This window comes from Symphalangus syndactylus, chromosome 8 (assembly GCF_028878055.3).
Source record: "Symphalangus syndactylus isolate Jambi chromosome 8, NHGRI_mSymSyn1-v2.1_pri, whole genome shotgun sequence".
NCBI lineage: Eukaryota > Metazoa > Chordata > Mammalia > Primates > Hylobatidae > Symphalangus > Symphalangus syndactylus.
The window spans coordinates 65,752,488-65,772,658 of record NC_072430.2 but is presented as its reverse complement, the minus strand read 5'-3'; the positions used below and the strand labels follow the sequence as shown (position 1 = coordinate 65,772,658).

Below are 20,171 nucleotides of genomic sequence, written 5' to 3'. Positions count from 1 at the left end.
ATCAGCTTGCAGACAGGAACTGGCTTATGAAGCCATGCTTGCTCTGAGAAACGTAATGGTCATCTCACTGCCAGTGGAATGTAATATTTGATGTCATGACACCCTTCCTGTCCAACTTGGCATTGGCAGTTGGTTTGACCTGGTGGTGAGAAATACAACAAAACGATGAGAAATTTTCCTTCTGGAGCACTTCTTAAGGGAGCTTTGTTGCTTTACTGGAAATTCGTACTGCTTAGCTTTCATGAAATGTCCCGTTGGTACATTAGTGAGAAGGTTTAAGGCAAAATAAACACATTTCATCTTGACCATATTTGGAACTCACAATATAAGGGAGTCAAAAGGTAAACTGATGAAATAAGAATATTTTATCATTTTATTCCACACATAGTTTTTACTTTCTCACCTTTCCTGCAATAATTGCCTCAACATGATGGCACTCATATGCATTTTCAAAAGATTTTCATTTTATTATGTATTGAATTATATAAAGTAGTGTCAGTAAATCCATTAGAAATTCTCATTCCCAACTCTTAGAATTCATCTACAAAGAGTCAGAAAGAAACCAAGACATTAAGGAGAAGCCAGTGGCTGCAGCTGCAGGGTCTTTATTATGTTTGTTTGTGTCATAATTCTCTTTATTTGCCAAACTAAAATGGTTTAAAGTTGCAGTGCACCAGGTAAGGCCTTCCTTACTGTCTTCAGGTGTTTGTTTAGAATAGGTTTGTTTGTTGGCTTAGGAATAGCTGCTGTGATGCTTTGAATTCCCTTGCCAGGACATGAAATCATAGAAAATAGCGAAGATCCTTGCTGTTTACTTGGGGAGACATTATCTACATGCACGAAACAATTTAATTCTTAAGATTTATTTAAAATGTGTGAAATGTAGTTGCAATAATAATAATAGATGATATTTACAGAGCACTTACTATGTACCTGGAGCTCTTCCATGTGTTTTACATATATTAACACATATATTAAACTTCACAACAATCTTACCAAGTAGCCACTCTTACAATCCATTTTACACATGGTGAATCTGAGGCATAGAAAGGTTAACTAACCAGCAGCTCGTAAGTAGCAGAGCAAGGATTTGACTCCAGGCAGTCTGGCTCCAGGGCCGAGGCTCTTTGGCTACCATGTGTAGACACTTTCTGAAGAATTACAATGGTGCAGCCTGAAGTCACTCAGGAAAGCTGTCAGTGGAAGACTTGGTTGTGGTGCAGAACCTTAATGATGGCCTAAGGTTTGGGCTGTGAAGAGGATGGAATTGGATTTTTTAGGAAGCAAGAATTGCAGAAAGAGAAGCTGGGATTAGAAATGAATAAGACATAATAGGAGGAATAGGTATCTTGTAAAATGGTGTGAGAAAACTTTTATATAGAGCCTTGAGCACCAGGTTTAAAGTTTGAAAGAGAAATCCATAGGCAGGTATACAAGCAAGGAATTCATTCATTAGTGCATTCATATACTTACAACACTACAAGGACCTTAGACAGCATCAGTGTCAACTCCTCCTTGTATATTTGCAGAATCTAAAGATCTAGGGGGTTGAAATGACTCCCAGTGTCACTCACCTCGTGGCAGCATTAGAATACAGCATAACTCTTCTGATTCATCATTTAAGCTTTAAGCCTATTTCCAATGTTCTAGGACACTCTGAAGGATTCTCCTGGCAGAGGCATTTGGTTCAGCCTGGAAGGGAGAGACAAGAGGCAAGGTGACCTGTGAGGCATTATTGCAAAATCCAAGTGAAGTACAAGAGGTACACTGGGCTCAGTGAAAATAGTAGAATTTTCCAGAGAGGATTGAGAAAGCATGATAGGATATCAATAATAAAGGAGCTAAGTTGCCTCCAAGCTGGCATAGCTTTGGCAGAAATAGGGAAATTGGGCAATGGTGCCACTTGGGCATAAACAGCATCAGTTCAGATTTGGGACCTGTGAGAGGGAGTTGGCTTTATTATAATTACTTCTGCGTGGTACCTTGTGTAACATGATGATCACATTCCAAGGCCCTTTGCAATTTTTCCATTAAGCAGTTGCCACCATCATCAGCATGTGAGCAAGTCCTTGTCAGCACAGATGAAATTGAACTCAGTTTTACTTTAATATCCATTAGGCTCCATCCTGGGCTTTCCTTTTCTTAGTTTCTTTCACTGCCAATCAGCTTCATACGTGTTCACTTTCCTCAGGGTCTGTAAATTATAGTGGTAAAGGGTATAAGCTCTGAAAGCAAATGGCCTAAATATGAATTCTGGTTCTACAACGCTTCTGTGACTTGGGCAAATTTAATTCTTTTTAGAATTAATTCTTTGTGGCTCAGTTTCCTCATTCATAAAAAGATATTGTGATCAGTACTTACCTTCTAGCAAGAATGTGAATATTAAATGAGTTAATACACATAAAGCCCTTGGAATGGCCCTTGCACGTAGTGAACACTCAATGCACAGTAGCTGTCATTGTTGCCATCCTATCATTCCCCTTTGCTGCGTTATCATTTCAGGGTGTTTTGTCTCTAGGACAGCCTGGCAAGATGGAGTTCTTCCCTTCCACCAGGCACCCTGTTCCTGTGACTGCTATTTTAACATTAGCATGTTATTTTCTCCCCTAGAAGCTCCTCCTGTTTCTCCAGCAAAGCTATCCTAGGCCCCCAGTTCCTTACCACATCTGAGTCTCTCCCCAGTAAACCATCTTTCACCTTCACACATACCGACATACGACTTAAATTTGTCCCAGGGGAGGGAGGGAGTGACCCCTTTCTCCTTTTTTATGCAATCTTACAACCTGAGATTGTGATTAGGCTACAATTTAAGTGTTTACCCAATGTAAGTGTTTACAATTTAACTGTTTACCCAAGAAATCTCAGATTTAGCAGATTATAAATTATCTGCTTCTGAAGCAAGACCAAGAAGGGATTGAAAGCAAAGACTTGAGAGGGAGCTGAACCTAGTTTCAAATCCAGGTTTCACATTTATGAGCTATGTGACTTTAGATCAAATAACAACTGAGTCTTGGTTTCCTCATCTGTAAGATAGGAATACCTGTCTTGCATGTTGTAAGGATTAAAGGTTATAAACTTTATAAAATAGGTAATTTTTAACCCTTTGCCCGATTCCCACCCTCTCACCTTTCATAGTCTCCAATGTCTATTATTTCACTCTGTATGTTCATGTATACCCATTATTTACCTCCCACTTGTGAGTGAGAATATGCAATATTTGACTTTCTGTTTCTGAGTCATTTCACTTAGGATAATGGCTTCTAGTTCCATCCATGTTGCTGCAAAAGACATTATTTTATTCTTTTTATGGCTGAATAGTATGCCATGGTATGTATGTATGTATGTATGTATGTATGTATGTGTGTGTGTGTGTGTATATATATATATATATATATATAACATTTTCTTTATCAAACCTTTGTTGATGGGTACTTGGATTGATTCCATGATTTTGCTATTGTGAATAATACTGCAATAAATATACAATGCAAGTGTCTTTTTGATATAATAATTTCTTTCCTTTTGGGTATACACCCAGTCATGGGAGTGCTGGTTTAAATGGTAGGTCTATTCTAAGTTTTTGAGAAATCTCCATACTGTTTTCTATAAAGGTTGTACTAATTTACATTCCCACCGACAGTGTATAATCATTCCCTTTTCTCCACAACCTCTGCAACTTCTGTTGCTTTTAGACTTTTTAACAATAATCATTCTGACTGGTATAAGATGATACCTCATTGTGGTTTCAATTTCCATGTCTCCGGTGATTTGTGATGCTGAACATTTTTTCATATGTTTCTTGGCCACATCTATGACTTCTTTTGAAAAATGCCTGTTGATGTCCTTTGCCCACTTTTTAAAGGGGTTGTTTTTCTTCTTGAGCTGTTTGAATTCCTTACAGATTCTGGGTACTAGCCCTTTGTTGGATCCATAGTTTGCAAATATTTTTCCCATACTGTAGTCCGTCTACTCTCTTGATTGTTTCTTTTTGCTGTGCAGAAGCCTTTTAATTTAATTAACTCTTATTTGTCTATTTTTGTTTTTGTTGCATTTGCTTTTGAGGACTTGCTAAAAAATTATTTGCCTTGGGCAATGTCCAGAAGAATATTTCCTGGGTTTTCTTCTAGGATTTTTATGGTTTCATGTCTTATGTTTAGGTCTTTACTTTATCTTATTATTAGTAGTATTATCATCGTTATTTTGGACGTGGCATCTTGCTCTGTTACCCAGGCTGGAGTGCAGTGGCATGAACATGGCTCACTGCAGCCTCAACCTCCTGGACTCAAGCAATCCTCCCGCCTCCATCTCCTAAGTAGCTGGGTTCACAGGCATGCACCACCACACTTAGCTAATTAAAAAAAAAAAAAAAAAACTTTTTTAGAGACAGAGTCTTGCCATGTTGCCATTTTGCCCAGGCTGGTCTTAAACTCCTGGGCTCAAGTGAACCTCCTGCTTTGGCTTCTCAAAGTGCTGGGGTTATGGCCATGAGCCATCACTCCTGGCCCAAGTTCATCTTTTTCTATGGTGAGAGGTATGGGGCCAGTTTTATTCTTCTGCATGTGGCTATGCAATTTTTCCAGCAACATTTGTTGAATAGGGTGTCATTTTCCCAGTATATATTTTTGATGACTTTGCCAAAGATCAGTTAGTTGTTAGGTACGTGGCTTTATTTCTGGGTTCCCTATTCTGTTCCATTGATCTATGTGTCTATTTTTATACCTGCAGCTAAATTTTAGTAGTAGATTGAGGTGGCTTCTCTGAAAATACAGATGAGGTAGCAGTGACACCTCTGAGTGTCACCTCCTCTTAGATGGAGTTTAGCTTTATTGAGGGCAGACCTTAAACACTCTTTACACCAAGTTTTATTAGCTTGGGTTAATTGTATGGCCGAGGTGACTGGTGCAAAATTGACCAACCCTAAATATTAGTATAGCTTAGTTAAACTTTCGTATATTATTAAAGATTTATCACTGCTGTTTCCCGTGGGGGTGTGGTTGAGTAAGGTGTTTTGAGCTGCGTTTGTGTGTGCTTGATACCTGCTGCTTTTGATCTGGGTGATCTAGAGGGCATTTTCACTGGGGTGGGGATGCTTGCATGTGTAATCTTACTAAGAGCTAATAAAAAGGCCAGGACAAAACCTATCTGTTTATGGGGTTGTGCAGACCCATCTAGACATTTTCAGTGTTTTGCTTTGAATAGTTAAGCTACGTTAACTGTAAAAATACTTAAGTATAAAATTAAAATATGAATAAGAAACAAGTGGTCCCTGTCCATGAAAGTAACCTTGAGGGTCCTTCCTACTGACATTAACAGCAATGACGTTCTTATCACTGTTCTGTGCATTCAATAGAACAAGAAAAAGTTTAGGGTTACAGCACGATGGAAATGAACTCCCCTGACCCCTGAGAGTCAAGTGCTGTTTGGGTTAGGATTTTAGCTATTTTTCCCCCATATTTTCTTTCATTTTCGTTATGTTCTCTGGCATTACTATAGTCTGTATTACTGTGCTATTTCATATTCTCTCTTGTAATTTTGTTTTAGACATGTTAAAAGATGAATTTTTATTAGATCCTAACAAAACTAGCACAGAGAGAAGTTTAAAAGAAAAATAGGTGTTCTGCAGGTCTCTACTTGATTATGTAAGAAAATTATAAATTATAAATACAAGGAGCAGAAATACCCTCCCCTGCTGAAATATCTTCTACATCTACAGGAATATGACCCAAACAGGGAACATGGTTCTCCCATTCCCTTTGAGACAAATTTTAGTGGTCAGCTTGAATGCTCACATGAAGAGAGTTTTAGATCTCCTAAAATGACTTCCATCCCAGGCTGCCCCAACCTCACACTCTGATATGCCACCATCTATGCCTAATAGTTCTCACTTGAAAGAATTCTGTCTAACTTAAACTGTATAGCATTAAATCAAAGAACAAAGACAGGCTCACAGACTCATGGGAAGGCCAGAGAATCAGACACAAAACCCACACAGGGGAAAAAGGAAACTCATAAAGTCTCATGCCACATGAACAGTGTGGCTTGGTCACTGCCATTTCTGGGGACTATGCGCCATGGCTGATGCCGTGTCACTGAGCGGTGGCTGCACCATGACCGCCATGAGCCCTAAACTGTCCAGGCTTCTCTGGGTCACTCACTCTGATATTAAACCCCCATGGGAACATGCAGTTGACCTTCTATCTCACAGTTGATAATGGGAGGAGGTTTCAGATGATAGAGAGCTGAAAAATGACAAATATTTCCTTTCCTTCCTGTCCTTCTCTACCTGCTCACATTCTACCTTGAATTAAGTATGGAGCAAGCTTTCATTCTTTTCCAAAAGGAGTTTTTAGTCCCTATAGCATTGTCAATCCCATTTTACAGATGGGAAAACCAGAGGATAAGTGACTGTAGAAGATCCTAGAGAGTATTTATCACTCCTAGATTTTTGCTCCATGTACAGATTTTAAAACACCACCACCCATTATTGTTTTGTTTTGGTTGGTTTCTTTCTTTTTTTTTTTTTTTTTTTTTTTTTGCTGATGGAATCTTTTTTATTTTTCTAATGAAAGCTTGCAAGAAACTGCAACATCTAAGGCAGATCAAAGCAGATCTGCTTGGGTTGAAGAAGGGTGAGGGAGAACACAGCCCCATCTGCTTGTCCTCACACTCCTCATTTCACATACACAAAACACTCTCCACTGAGGGATGAAAATGCTACTGCCAGCCTCGGCCAGAGAGGCTGATCATTCCTGGCTCATTTTCTGTTACTACCCCCCTGGTTCTGGAGTTGGGGACAGGAAGTAGCTCTGAGTTCAAATAGAGTTAGCTGTGCATACCCAACTGTGTCCATGGCCATGGTCCAGCATTTCTTAAAACAAGTTCCATAGAACACAAGTTAGTCCAGATATCAATAAATGATCACGTAAATGAGGCTGTGCATGGTGTCTCATGCGTGTAATCCCAGTGCTTTGGGAGGCTAAGGCGGGTGGATCACCTAAGGTCAGGAGTTCGAGACCAGCCTGGCCAACATGGCGAAACCCCATCCTACTAAAAATACAAAAATTAGTGGGGCACGGTGGCAGGTGCCTGTAATTCCAGCTACGCAGGAGGCTTAGGCAGGAGAATCGCTTGAACCTGTGAGGCGGAGGTTGTGGTGAGCCAAGATCCCCCTACTGCACTCCAGCCTGGGCAACAAGAGTGAAACTCAAAAAAAAAAAAAAAAAATCAGGAAAGTGAGAATTTTTTTAAAAGTTTTGTTAATGTTGGATTTCCCACCTTGTCTAAAAATATAGAAAACAATAGGGCTGTAATTCCCAATAAATTGAAAACATTTCTTACCTACAAGGAAGGAGTCTCCGAGAGTGTCATGACGCTCCAAAGAGGCAGAATGATGTTTAGATTTTTCCAAACTTTTGACCAGAGAACTATTTTTCAAGTTCTATTTCTCAGAGGCAGCCTCTGGGATTTTTTTGGTTTGTTTTTGTTTTTAAACGCCTACCAATATCATTTGGCTATTTTTGGAGGCAGGGTTAATTAGTTTGTACCCAGCTATTTTTTTTTTTTTTTTACAAGTGTTCCTCTAAATCTTGTAAATCCAAGAAGAAATGCCAAATTCACCCAGGAAAGTTAAACCCCTGAGTCCCTAATATCTGAAGGATCTGGTTTATGCAACAGCATTTTCTCTGTCAAGTAAGCGTACAGACTGTGTGGCTTAGAACTCAAAAATTCTAGGCCCAGATACTCTCAGAACAGTAACAACGGTAATTACAACTCTCTAAAAGGGGTCTGTAAAGTTCAATTACAAAAGACAGTGAGGTGAAGGGATATTTGCTTTCAGACTCACTTTTTAAAAATCCTGGTGGCTGTATATTTACTCCTCAAGGGAAATGGAGATGTCTCCAAAGATCTGATCCAAATGCAAAAAGTGACCAAAGTTTTGGAGAAGAAATAATTTAACTGGTTGGAAGGTATGAAGCTGCCCAGAGCAATCTCTTCCAGGTGGACAGCTGTGACTTACTGTTTTACTCTGTGGAAGTTAATGTGTAGCCTGATTTATATATACCTCGCAGTCCCCTGTTGCCTTTTTCTTCAAATGAAACCTGCTCAGCCTGGATTCTAATACCTTCCTCAACTACATCTTTATCTCACCAATTCATTCTCAGCTTAGATACATCACTGACCCAATGGCAGCTGCTGTGGGGTTTTTTGGTTCATTTTGTTTTGTTTTGTTTTAGTACAAAATTGGAGCAATCATAACTTCTCTGTCACCTCTGAGGGCTATGGTGAGAATCCATCATGTTGATCAGGGCCAAGGCCAGTCCATACTGCGTCTTTGCGTAAATTAGGTAAAGGCAGCCCTGCTAGAAGTATGTGGTGGTGTTGAAAACACACAGAAGAAGTGATGCTGGCAAAAAAAAAAAAAAAAAAAAAAAAAACAACTATCAGAGATAGTTCACCTCATTGAAAGTACAAAGGACAAAGTGCTGGAAGCTGATCCAGACTTCGAAGTATGACAATTTGCAAAAAATATGCTTGCTCCACATTGTAAATTGTACAATGAAAGATAGACTAGCATTATTCAAACTATTTCTGGTAAGTTTTTTACAAAGAAATAAAACACTTTAATTCTCAACATTTCTATATTTTAAATTCAGAGTACTAAAGATTAATTTTACTGTTTTTTCTTTTCTTTCTTTTTTCCAAGACGGCTGGAGTGCAGTGGCACAATCTCAGCTCACTGCAACCTCTGCCTTCTGGGTTCAAGCAATTCTCCTGCCTCAGCCTCCCAATTAGCTCAGATTACAGGTGCGCACCACCATGCCCAGCTAACTTTTGTGTTTTTAGTAGAGACGGGGTTTCACCATGTTGGCAAGACTGGTCTCAAACTCCTGACTTCATGATCCACCCTCCCAAAGTGCTGTGATTACAGGCGTGAGCCACCACATCCGGCCACTATTTTTTATTTTCTTATACATTTATAAACAACAGTAAGAGAGTTTAATGACAAAATAATTTTAAAGGTTACAGAACAATTGGATTTTCTCCACTGATTGTTAAAATCACTTTGCATGATTCTAGCTTTCATGGTCATTTTTGCAGTCTCATACTATCATGCAAAGTGACAACTTCCCATACCTATATATACTCCATAGGAAAAAAATTACTATTACAAATACACCAAAAAGTTAATATAGGAGTTGGAATTACAGCTGGTTTTAATTTTCTCTTCTGAAATTTTCATATTTTCAAATGTTCAACAATTAGCACACATTGCTTTTGTGATCAGAGAGGAAATTGTGATTTACAAAAAAGCTTGACTTAAAATTCAGCTCCATTGAAAGTTTTAGACCCCTTTGACTGGCTCTCTCTGTCCTCGGTTCAGAGTCCTTTGATCAAAATATGTTTAGGATGCCTTGTTGCTGAACTATAGCTCTGTAAAGGCATTTGGGTTATTGTGTGTGTTTTTTTTTTTTTTTACTAGTCCTTCAAAATCTTTTTTTTTTTATTATTATACTTTAGGGTTTTAGGGTACGTGTGCACAATGTGCAGGTTTGTTACATATGTATCCATGTGCCATGTTGATTTCCTGCACCCATTAACTCGTCATTTAGCATTAGGTGTATCTCCTAATGCTGTCCCTCCCCCCTCCCCCCACCCCACAACAGTCCCCGGAGCGTGATGTTCCCCTTCCTGTGTCCATGAGTTCTCATTGTTCAATTCCCACCTATGAGTGAGAACATGCGGTGTTTGGTTTTTTGTCCTTGCGATAGCTTACTGAGAATGATGGTTTCCAGTTTCATCCATGTCCCTACAAAGGACACGAACTCATCATTTTTTATGGCTGCATAGTATTCCATGGTGTATTGTGTGTGTTTTAACAATTATCTGAACTAAACTAAAATTTCTCGTGTATTGAGACGATGTATTTATATGTTATCCTTCCCATCCCTGGAGCCCTGTACAATGTTTAAATATGTAATAGGTGCTCAATAAATATTCTAACCTATCTCTCAAAAACTTGCCAGCAATTGCTGAAAAAATTACCCAAAGAGCATCAAGGAACACATTAGATGACATTTGAACACAATGTAATAAATTTCCTGTAAAATTACTTGTGTTCTACTCATTTAATTAAAAATTTAATTGCCCTTCTTCAAACAACAAATTATTGAGAATCTAGAGGCTCCTAAATCATAATGGTTACATTTTTTGGTTTCCATGGTAACTGTAATTCAGCCTTAGAGTCTTAACACATTTCTTTAGATGACAGCAAACGGGGTTAAATTTTTAATCTGTATGTACATATCAAAGCAAAGTTCTGATTTTTATAGAAGCCACAATTTCTATTTTTAAATGTTCATTTAAAATTAACAAAATATCTTACAAATGATTTTTTTAAATATATGCCCTTTGTTAAAAATATATGAAGTGCAACGAAAGACAAAACCTGTGCATTCCTCATTGTAGCACCTATTTTTAAGGCTTCCCTATCTGAGTCAGCTCAGTCTTTGATGTGAGAGGAAAGGGATATAGGCAGAGCTGATGGTTATGTGATGTTATTTTGTCACTCAGTTTAGTAAACAATGCCTTTTGTAGTTTTTACCTAAACCACCTTCTTATTTTTTATGGCATCCTGACGAGCTGCATTTCATTGCAGGGCCCTTGGTGTAACTGATGAGATGTCAACATACCTGCACCTGCAGAAGGAAGTCATATGGGTGAGGAGAGTAGGCAAGGGACTCTACCACACTGCCCTAGCGAACAGCTCCAGATTTCCCTTCTGACAAAGAGAGGGTATTTGTAAGGTAGCCTCTAATGCAGCCAAAGAAACATGCTGACTTTCTTCTTAGATTTTAGCATTCACCTTTTCCTGAAGAATGTGAATAAGTGGAAGCAAAGACAAATAAATCCTAATTTCAAAATATATCTAGAATTTTTAGCTCCCCTCCCACAGCTTTTAAAATAAAAAGCTTACTTGCCAGATTACTAAATTGTACCTGTGACAACAGGCAAATGAATGTCAGCAGAGCAAGCTGCGTTAGTACCAGCAGACAGTTGGCTGCTGCACATATATTCCCGTGCCTCTGAACGGTCTTGCTTCACTTCCTCTGCCCTCAGCCTTGTGAGACCGTAGTGAGCACATGACTGTGCCAGACAGGGGTGAACTTGTGCTTTCTAATGACAAATCCAGCTGTTTTGATTCTGTCTTCTCTGCTGGAGTTCATGGGCTTCATTCCCAAAGCGAATAATCTAGGTAAACCCTGACTCCCTTTCTGGATACCAGACTACTTTGATATAGTAAGTACAAAATTGAAGATGGCAATTTGAAATATGTTATGTGTGTATATATATATCTATATATACATACACACACACATATATATGTATATACATATGAACCACACCCCCAGCTCTACAAAATTTTCATTTCTCCTTTCCAAGAATAGAATCCCCATACTTTCTGAAGCAAAAGTAAGACCAAATGGCTTGGCATATACAGATATACTCAGAGGGACAGAAGAACAGGGTGTGTGAAATGGGAATGCCACAGTGAATTACTGATGGAACCTAGATGAACTCATGGCATTTCTTATAACCCCTCCAGAGATTTACTAAGAACAAGAAACGAGTACATGTTTTGTTTGTTTGTTTTTGAGATGAAGTCTTGCTCTGTCACCCTGACTGGAGTGCAGTGGCATGATCTCCTCACTGCAACCTCCGCCTCCTGGGTTCAAGCGATTCTCCTGCCTCAGCCTCCTGCGTAACTGGGATTACAGGCATGTGCCACCACGCCCAGCTAATTTTTGTATTTTTATTTATTTATGTATTTATTTATTTGAGATGGAGTTTCACTCTTGTTGCCCAGGCTGGAGTTCAATGGCGTGATCTCGGCTCACCGCAACCTCCGCCTCCCAGGTTCAAGTGATACTTCTGCCTCAGCCTCCCGAGTAGCTGGGATTAGAGGCATGTGCCACCACGCCCAGCTAATTTTATATTTTTTGGTAGAGACAGGGTTTCTCCGTGTTGGTCTGGCTGGTCTCAAACTCCCGACCTCAAGTGATCCACCCGCCTCGGCCTCCCAAAGTGCTGGGATTACAGGTGTGAGCCACCATGCCTGGCTAATTTTTGTATTTTGGTAGAGATGGGGTTTCACTATGTTGGCCAGGCTGGTCTAGAACTCTTGACCTTAGGCGATCCACCTGCCTTGGCCTCCCAAAGTGCTGGGATTACAGGCATGAGCCACCACACCCGGCCATGAGTACATGTGTTAACCCTTGTCCACCCCAGGGACCCAACTCCCCCACTGTGCTTGGAAATGGGAAATAAAGCAGGAAGAGTCCCTGTTATTTACCAGTGCCAAGACTCTGGCCAGAATTGTTAAGCAAGGGCAAAACTGGCTGCTTTTGATATTCGTTCCTTCCTTTGGAGATGGTGCCTTCAGCAAAATTACCAGAACTTGTATAGAAGAGAAATAAAGAACGATGAGCTGTTGGGTTAACTCTGGATACTCAGCCTCAACAGAAGGAGTAGGGAGTCCTGAATTGTGCTAGACACCAAAAGAGGGAGCCTGTAGTTCTCACCCCCTTCTGTGCTAGGAGACCACATGGACCAATGAGCCAACACTCTTGGAATAGGTGGACTAAGTAGATGCTTAAGCAATGTGATTTGAGAGCGACCCATCTTGCCAAAGCTGCATCAGTCCCCTAACTCTGAGCGCCTGGAATTCTGACTTTCAGAGTACCACTTTTAGGCTAAGGCATTATTGCCAGAAGATCCCTTTGAACTCAAATCTGTACCCTGGAAATACGATGTATTTTGTTATTAGATCCCATTTTCTCAGATTATTCTACAAAACACTTTAACATTCCTTAACAGAGTCTGGGAAACAGGGTACTCTGGAATCAAGGAACATGGGACTGGTAAACTTTGATTATGTTGGAAAGGTAGAGACCAAAATCTACTTCCAGGGTAGACAGGGATATGAAAGTATTGTTAACAGTGTGAAGGCTCATTTCTGGAGTGAGTGAAGTGTCAGAAAGAAAAAGAACATCTATAGGGGAGTACATAGGATGAACCCTGACAGCATGAAATCCAGCCACATCTACCAAATCAAAGATGGCAAAGGGAAGCCCTTCTGTTTCATGGAAAAGCCAATTAATGAGGATGAATTGAAGATAATATTGTAGATCAATTACATGCTGTAAAATATAATGTACTAGCTTTTCCATATGGCTATAGACTATGGTTCATTAAATTTTTTCAGTAAACAACAGTTTGCCTCCCTTAGAGTCTCAGGCAATAATGAGTCTTCTCTATTCTGGTTTTATTTTAAAACTAAACTATTGTCAATAATTAATTAATGGTATTCTAATGTAAACAGAATATAAGTTTCACAATCTTGAATTTATATTTCCTCTTCTTTAGGGTATGTAGGGTTTTATATATTTCGGTTTCTGCTGGTGGAAAAATGTTTTACTTCTGCTGCTGAAATCATAGCCACCCGCTGTTTTCTATAGTTATGAAATATTATAAGTGTTGTCACTTGCAGAACAAATGTTCCCACTGAGATGCCTCTCTAGCCTTTTTGATTAAAAAGCAGCAACAGCAAAAGACACAGCCTGGGACTGAGTGGCTATTATTTTTGTGTCTCATTTGGTCACAGTAATTCTCAACCCAGGCTTCACATCAGAATGAACCATGCAGTTTTTTGGAATTGTGGAATTTCCAAGAGGAGAGCCTGGTATGTGTGTGTGTGTGTGTGTGTGTGTATGTGGGTATGTGTGAAATTCCACAGGAAATCTGATACGTAGCCAGAATCAAGCACCCTCACATTACTGATTTCAGGGAATATTGCACTGTGAACCATGTAAGCCAGAAGTTGGGAGGTGATTTAAATTCTATTATAAGCTGATGCTTACTATCTAAGACCCTGTCAAATGATCAGATCAAAATATTTTGTGTTCATTGCTCTCTCTGCCTGATTGTTTCTCTGATACTTACATGAAAATTAGAAAAAGTGTACTCCTTCATAAGTTTACCCATGTGGCTGAGTGTCATCAATAATGACTTTGTGTAGCTTTATATATGGGAGGAAGTATTTTGCATCCTGAGGGTGGTGGCCTGAGCTGTGGCTGAGTCTCAAGGCTCATGGTTAAGCAGTGACGCTTCTGTGGCCTGTGAATACCACTTGCAGTGTGGACACATTGGTGGGTGAGAGTTACTCTGAGCAGAGCCCCACCGCCTGGTTCAAAAGTTCATGGGCCCAGAAAAGGCAATGATAGTGTAGAGACTCAAGAGAAAAGCTATCTTTTACACAAGAGCATGCAGAGAAGCCATGCAATGACCAGCTCATCCAAGGCAGACAGCACCCCGCATGTATACGTGGGGTCCTCAGATCTGCTGCTCTGTTGTTGCGAGTTTATACATCACACAGATGCCTCCCCACTTAGGAAAAACAGCATCGCATTTAACTAACACATGTAAATATTCATTTTATAAATATGCAATTTTATAGGAGCCTGATTGCAATGTGTAAAAGAGGGCATTTGCTCATTAAGCAATGTTACCTATGATGTGCATATTCATTCACATATTTTTCATACCATGTGGTAAATACAGCAACAGACGTTATCTAATGTGTGCCACAGAATGCACTAGGTGATATGGGAGCTGGAGATCATCACACATGCATTCTACCATAGAGAACTTATATTATGTTTAAAAAAATGAAATATATGCATACATAACTAGAATGCAGGGCAGAATGTGGCACATGCCACACAGTACAATGGAAGTACTTTGCTATTTCAGCATAAGGAAACTGACCCTAGCTAAAGGCAATTAGGAGAGGCTCCCTGGAGGAGATAGCATCCGCCCTTCATTTTGAAGGCTATATAGGATTTGGACAATGCAGAGTTTAGGGGAGGGACCAGATGTGGAGGCTTTCCAGGCAAAAGGAACAGGAGTGAGCAGAGGCCTAAGATGGAGACCTAGAGCCTACAGCACGTTTGGCTGGAATGCAGAATGTGTAACGAGGAAAGGCAGCTCTGCCACCCTGTAGAAGGCCATCCTGGTCAATGACTCAACCTCTCTGTGCCCTAGTTTTTCATCTGTAAATGAGGATAATGGTGCCTACTTGATAGGGCCGTGTGATGAATGAATGAGCTAATATATATATAAACTACTTAAAACATTCCTTGGTGCATAGTAAGTGTTCTATAAATGTTCAATCCAAGTTATTAAAGAAGGGGGTAAAGAAATTCCAAGACCAGATTATCTCTAAGATGGTTCCAATTCTAAGGATCTAGCACTCAGGGCCACTGAGAGTTCTGAGTGGTCTCTGAGGGTGGAGTGCAGCACCCAAGGCTGCCGTGCCATTAAACCTGATGACAGTTTGGAGAACAGTGTGGGAAGAGACTGAGGCCTGGAAATAAGGATGATTCAAAACAGATGCAGACGGCTGCCCCCCAACCATCAATTTTTGCTGTTAATATGAATACGGAATTTGAAGAAAAGGGCAAGAAGCCATTTTATGCTATTCCCTGATTTCTCCCCAGTGGAAAATTCCCTATTTTGAATTGCTTTCAACTCTCTTTTGTGTTTTCATTGACAATGAAATTATTTAAAACGAGTGAGAGAAAAACAGCTTTGCTCTAGAGAGGAGAAAAAATAAAAGAAAAATAATCTCTCCCCCTACCCTCCAAAAAACCAAACCAGAAATTAACATTATAATCTATAGTCACAGACACGGAAAGTGGTCCCAAGAGCCAAACCTCCTCCATTCCCTTCCTGCAGAAGCACCCCAAGTGTGATTGAGAACAAATGAGGGGAGTTGTCAGGGTATGGGGTGAATATCAGTCTGACTGCTTCTTGTTGCATGTCATTGCCTTTCTTCTTTTTAAAATAATTTTAACTTTTATTTTAGATTCATGGGGTACATGTACAAGTTTGTTAAGTGGGTATATTGTGTGATGCTAAGGTTTGAGATATGAATGATCTCATCACCCAGGTAGTGAGCATAGTACCCAGTAGGTAGTTTTTCAGCCCTTGTCTCCTTCCCTCTCTCCCCAGTCTGGTGGCCTCTGGGGTCTACTGCTGCCATCTTTATGTCCATGAGTACCCGATGCTTAGCTCCCACTTATCAGTGAGAACATGTGGTATTTGGTTTTCTATCTCTGTGTTACTTCACTTAGGTTGCACCCATGTTTCTCAAAGAACATTATTTCATTATTCTAATGGCTGTGTAGTATTCCATGGTGTATATATAACACATTTTCTTTATCCAATCCACTGTTGATGGGCACCTAGGTTAATTCTGTCTTTGCTATTGTAAATAGTGCTGCACTGAACATACAAGTGCAGGTGTCTTTTTGGTAAAATGATTTATTTTCTTTTGGATAAATACCCAGTAATGGTATTCCTGGGTCAAATGTAGCTCTGTTTTAAGTTCTTTAAGAAATCTCCAAACTGCTTTCCGCAGTGGCTGGACTAATTTACATTCCCACCAGCAGTGTATAAGCATTCACTTTTCTCAGCAGCCTTGCCAGTCTTTTTTTTTTTTTTTTTTTTTTTAGTAATAGCCATTCTGACTGGTGTGAGGTGGTATTTCATTGTGGTTTTGATTTGCATTTCTCTGATTATTATGATGTTGAGCATTTTTTCTATGTTTGTTGGCTGCTTATATGTCATCTGATCTTCAACAAAGTTGACAAAAATAAGCAATGGGAAAAGGACTTCTTATGCAATAAATGGTGCTGGGATAGCTAGCTATCCACATGCGGAAGAATGAAACTGAACCTCTCCCTTTCACCATATACAAAAATTAACTCAAGATGGATTAAAGATTTAAACGTAAGGCCACAAAGTATAAGAATTCCAGAAGAAAACTTAGGAAACACCATTCTGTGAATTGGCCTTGGGAAAGAATTTATGACTAAGTTCTCAAAAGCAATTGCAACAAAAACAAAAATTGGCAAATAGGACCTAATTAAACTGAAGAACTTCTGCACAACAAAAGAAACAATCAACAGAGTACACAGACAGCCTACGAAATGGGAGAAAATATTTGCAAGCTATATATCCAGCAACGGTCTAATATCTAGAATTCATAAGAAACCTAAACAATTGAACAAGCAAAAAGCAATTAACCTCATTAAAAAGTGGGCAAAAGACACAGACAGACTTTTCATTGCCTTTCTAAGGCAGGCACAGGTTTCTTACTTGTTCTGGCTCTTTTTTCTTCAAGCTTTGTAGCCAGGTCCTGAATGAATACCACCTCCCAGGTAAAATTCCTTGTTAAATGCTGAAACACATACCTTTGAGACCCTCTCACTTCTCTGTGCATGGTTCTTTTTGTATCTAGTGTGGCCTCTGAGTGTACCCATGGAGGCTCCTGGGTCCTCAGAGTCTGGACGGGGAGCCAGGAGTCCTGGCCTCTATTTCAGCTCCCGATGGCCAGCCTGGGCTTCAACCACAGCACGGACTCCTGACTACTCCCACCCAAAAAGAGTTGTTGGAAGACTTGAAATCACAGATCTGAGAACTCCTGCACTTTGTAAATTCAAGATGACATTGTTACCGTTCTAATTTTTTTAAAATTACAGCACTCTCACTTTTTCTCCAAAAAAGGTATAAACAAGAAGATAGTTTGACTTGTTTACCTAAAGCTCTCCTTTGAGTTGCCAAGGGGAGTTAGTTACTTGAACACAGACACAGAAATACAGTTGATAGCAAAATAAGATATGCTGAGCTCAGGAGCTTAATTTTTTTTCCTTCATTGAGTAACATTTCAGAAAAGCACCAGTAATTGGAACATAATTTATTTATCAACAGGAATTCAGAATACTCCCTTGCAGTTGATTTTGGAAATCCATGTGACCCTAGCAGAGTGCTATAACCAAGGTGAGAAAGGCTAGAAACAGACGTATAATTACAATTACCAAAGGGAGAAGAGTTCACTGTGAATATTTAACACACACTGGCGTTTGGCCACCAAACTCTGGGTCATCCTTCAAAGTTCCTGACATACCCATTAATAAAGGAGGTTAATAATCCCTTTGTATCTACACCCCCACAGTTACAGCTAAATAACAATTTTCATGATAAGCCTTTATTTTTCTGCAACTTAGAATTTAAGGAAGCAATTTCATCTACAATGTTTAAGCCCAGAATTTATTTTTGGCCTTTTCAAAAGAAAGTTGTACCCATTTAACTTCGCCTGGCAATATAAGAGAAAAATGTTTTTAAAAGTACAGATTTTAATTAACTAGGCAATTTGCCTTTCTTTGAACCATCAAACCCTGGCCATTGCAAAAGGCAGGAAGCCAGACTAAGCAGAACCATGGTTAGATACAGGGAGGCAATGTCAAGGGCTTGCAGCAAGCAGCAGTTGCCACTAGCCTGGGTTAGTAATATGCATACTATTTTGATATCCTATTAGCACTTGGTTTTGAAATGAAAATTGGATGATTAAAGACAAAGATATTTGGGCAGCAATTTTTAGAACATGGAGGTAAGATGTGTTTTTCACCACTTGCTTTAAGAAGCACCCTGATGCCCAGATGTTGACTTTTAAGCTACCTCTCCTAGCTCTGGGGTTTCCTGGCATTTCATGGGCAGACCTGTCCCCCAGCATCCCCTATGCTTTGGGTAGAGCTGAGCTCCAGCTTTTGAAGCCTCTGGTCAGGGTTGGATGAATGGCAAGCAAACACTGCCACAAGAGAAAACCTGCTGGCTGGCAGCCCCTAGGTCAAAGCTTGTTTTAGTTTCCCAAGACCACCTTTCTAGGAGAGCTCAGAGAAGGGTTTTACTGCCCCAGGGGTTTAGGATGTGATTTTCAGGAAAAAAGACTCTTGCAATTTCAAGTCTGGGTAACTTATCTTTCTTTGCCTACCTGGTGAGAGGATACCTTTGCAGGAAATGCTTTCACATCAACCCTCCATTGCCCTATTTCTCTTTGCCTGTCCAAGGATTACCTTGGAATTAGTGATGAAACTTCCAGGTTCAGTCATATGCTAAAGGACTCATGAATGCATTTTGTTTGGAGCTTTACAAATCTCTAGAAATTTAGTAAATGGCTCAAGAACTCCCTCTAAGCTCAAGTTGTTTAAATTTTATTTTTCTTTTTATCATTTATGCATAAGTAAAACCAGGAAGTAGTGACTTCGACTGGATAAAAGGCTTAAGACCCTGAGGATATTGCGAAGCCATTATCCATAAGAGGAAGAAGGCAAAGTCCTATGTCTATCAACATGCAGACAAATGTCCCTGACAGCCTAGGCTTGGTAACATTGAGCAATTATTTTTGTCCTTATCATAATTTAGTCATTTAATTTCTTTATCATTTTCTTGGCAGTTAATAGCCTCTGATTTGAATTTTTATTTTTTCTTGTACCACAGTTGTTCTGCCTCCCTGATTAGATTGTAAGCACCAGTAGATAAGTCATCTTAGCCTTCTTGGCAAGCCTTATAATACCAAAATCAACTTCCTAAATGAAGAGCTGGGTAGCCAGCCACTCAAAAATGTTTTCCCCAACATTCTGTTAGCCTCACTGGTACATGTTCTTTTAGATGGAAATTCTCCAAGGGACAGTTGTTCCCTACTAATCACTCTTTAATGTGAATTAATTCAGTCAGATAATCAGATGCTCCAAGAAATAGAATTAAAGAAAATAGAAGTAATTTTTGAACTTACGGAACTCTGGGAGAGGGTGGCCAGGTTACTAGGGAAGGACTTTGGGGTAATCAGGAGTATATGTCCGTGCATGTGTGTGTGTAAACCCAGGAGAAGGAAGGGTTTGAAAGAGAATTCTCACAATTCTGTAACTTTGTGGCTAGAAACAGATGTAGACTTATGTCTCTAAGGATGAATGGATGATTTGGAGCAAGAAAGGACCAGTCACTTGCTTTTGTATGGCACACAGACTAAAGGTAGTTTTCACATTTCTAAATGATTAGAAAATAATCAAAAGAAGAAGACTATTTTATGACACATGAAAATTATATGAGAATCACATTTCAGGGTCTATAAATAAAATTTTGTTCAAACATGGCCATGCTGATTCATTTATGGATTGTCTATGGCTGCTTTTGTGCTACGATGGCAGAGCTGAGTAGTTTCGACAGAGACCATATGGCCCACAAAGCCTAAAATATTTACTACCTGCCCCTTT

The 20,171-nt window shown here is 39.6% G+C and overlaps 1 long non-coding RNA gene across 2 annotated transcripts in view; it reads right to left on the bottom strand.

Annotated features, from left to right (window-relative positions):
* Positions 1-822: 822 nt before the first annotated feature.
* LOC129487905 (uncharacterized) overlaps positions 823-20,171 on the bottom strand; it is a 62,211-nt gene continuing 42,862 nt past the window's right edge. Inside the window, exons 1-4 of one of the 2 annotated variants that reach the window (XR_010122127.1) lie at positions 19,694-19,771; positions 1,983-2,194; positions 1,575-1,692; positions 823-1,250 (exon numbers count right to left, since the gene is read on the bottom strand). This is a non-coding gene — a long non-coding RNA (uncharacterized lncRNA). Of the gene's footprint in view, positions 1,251-1,574; positions 1,693-1,982; positions 2,195-19,693; positions 19,772-20,171 lie in introns of those variants that run through there. The other variant, XR_008659517.2, reaches the window with a different exon arrangement.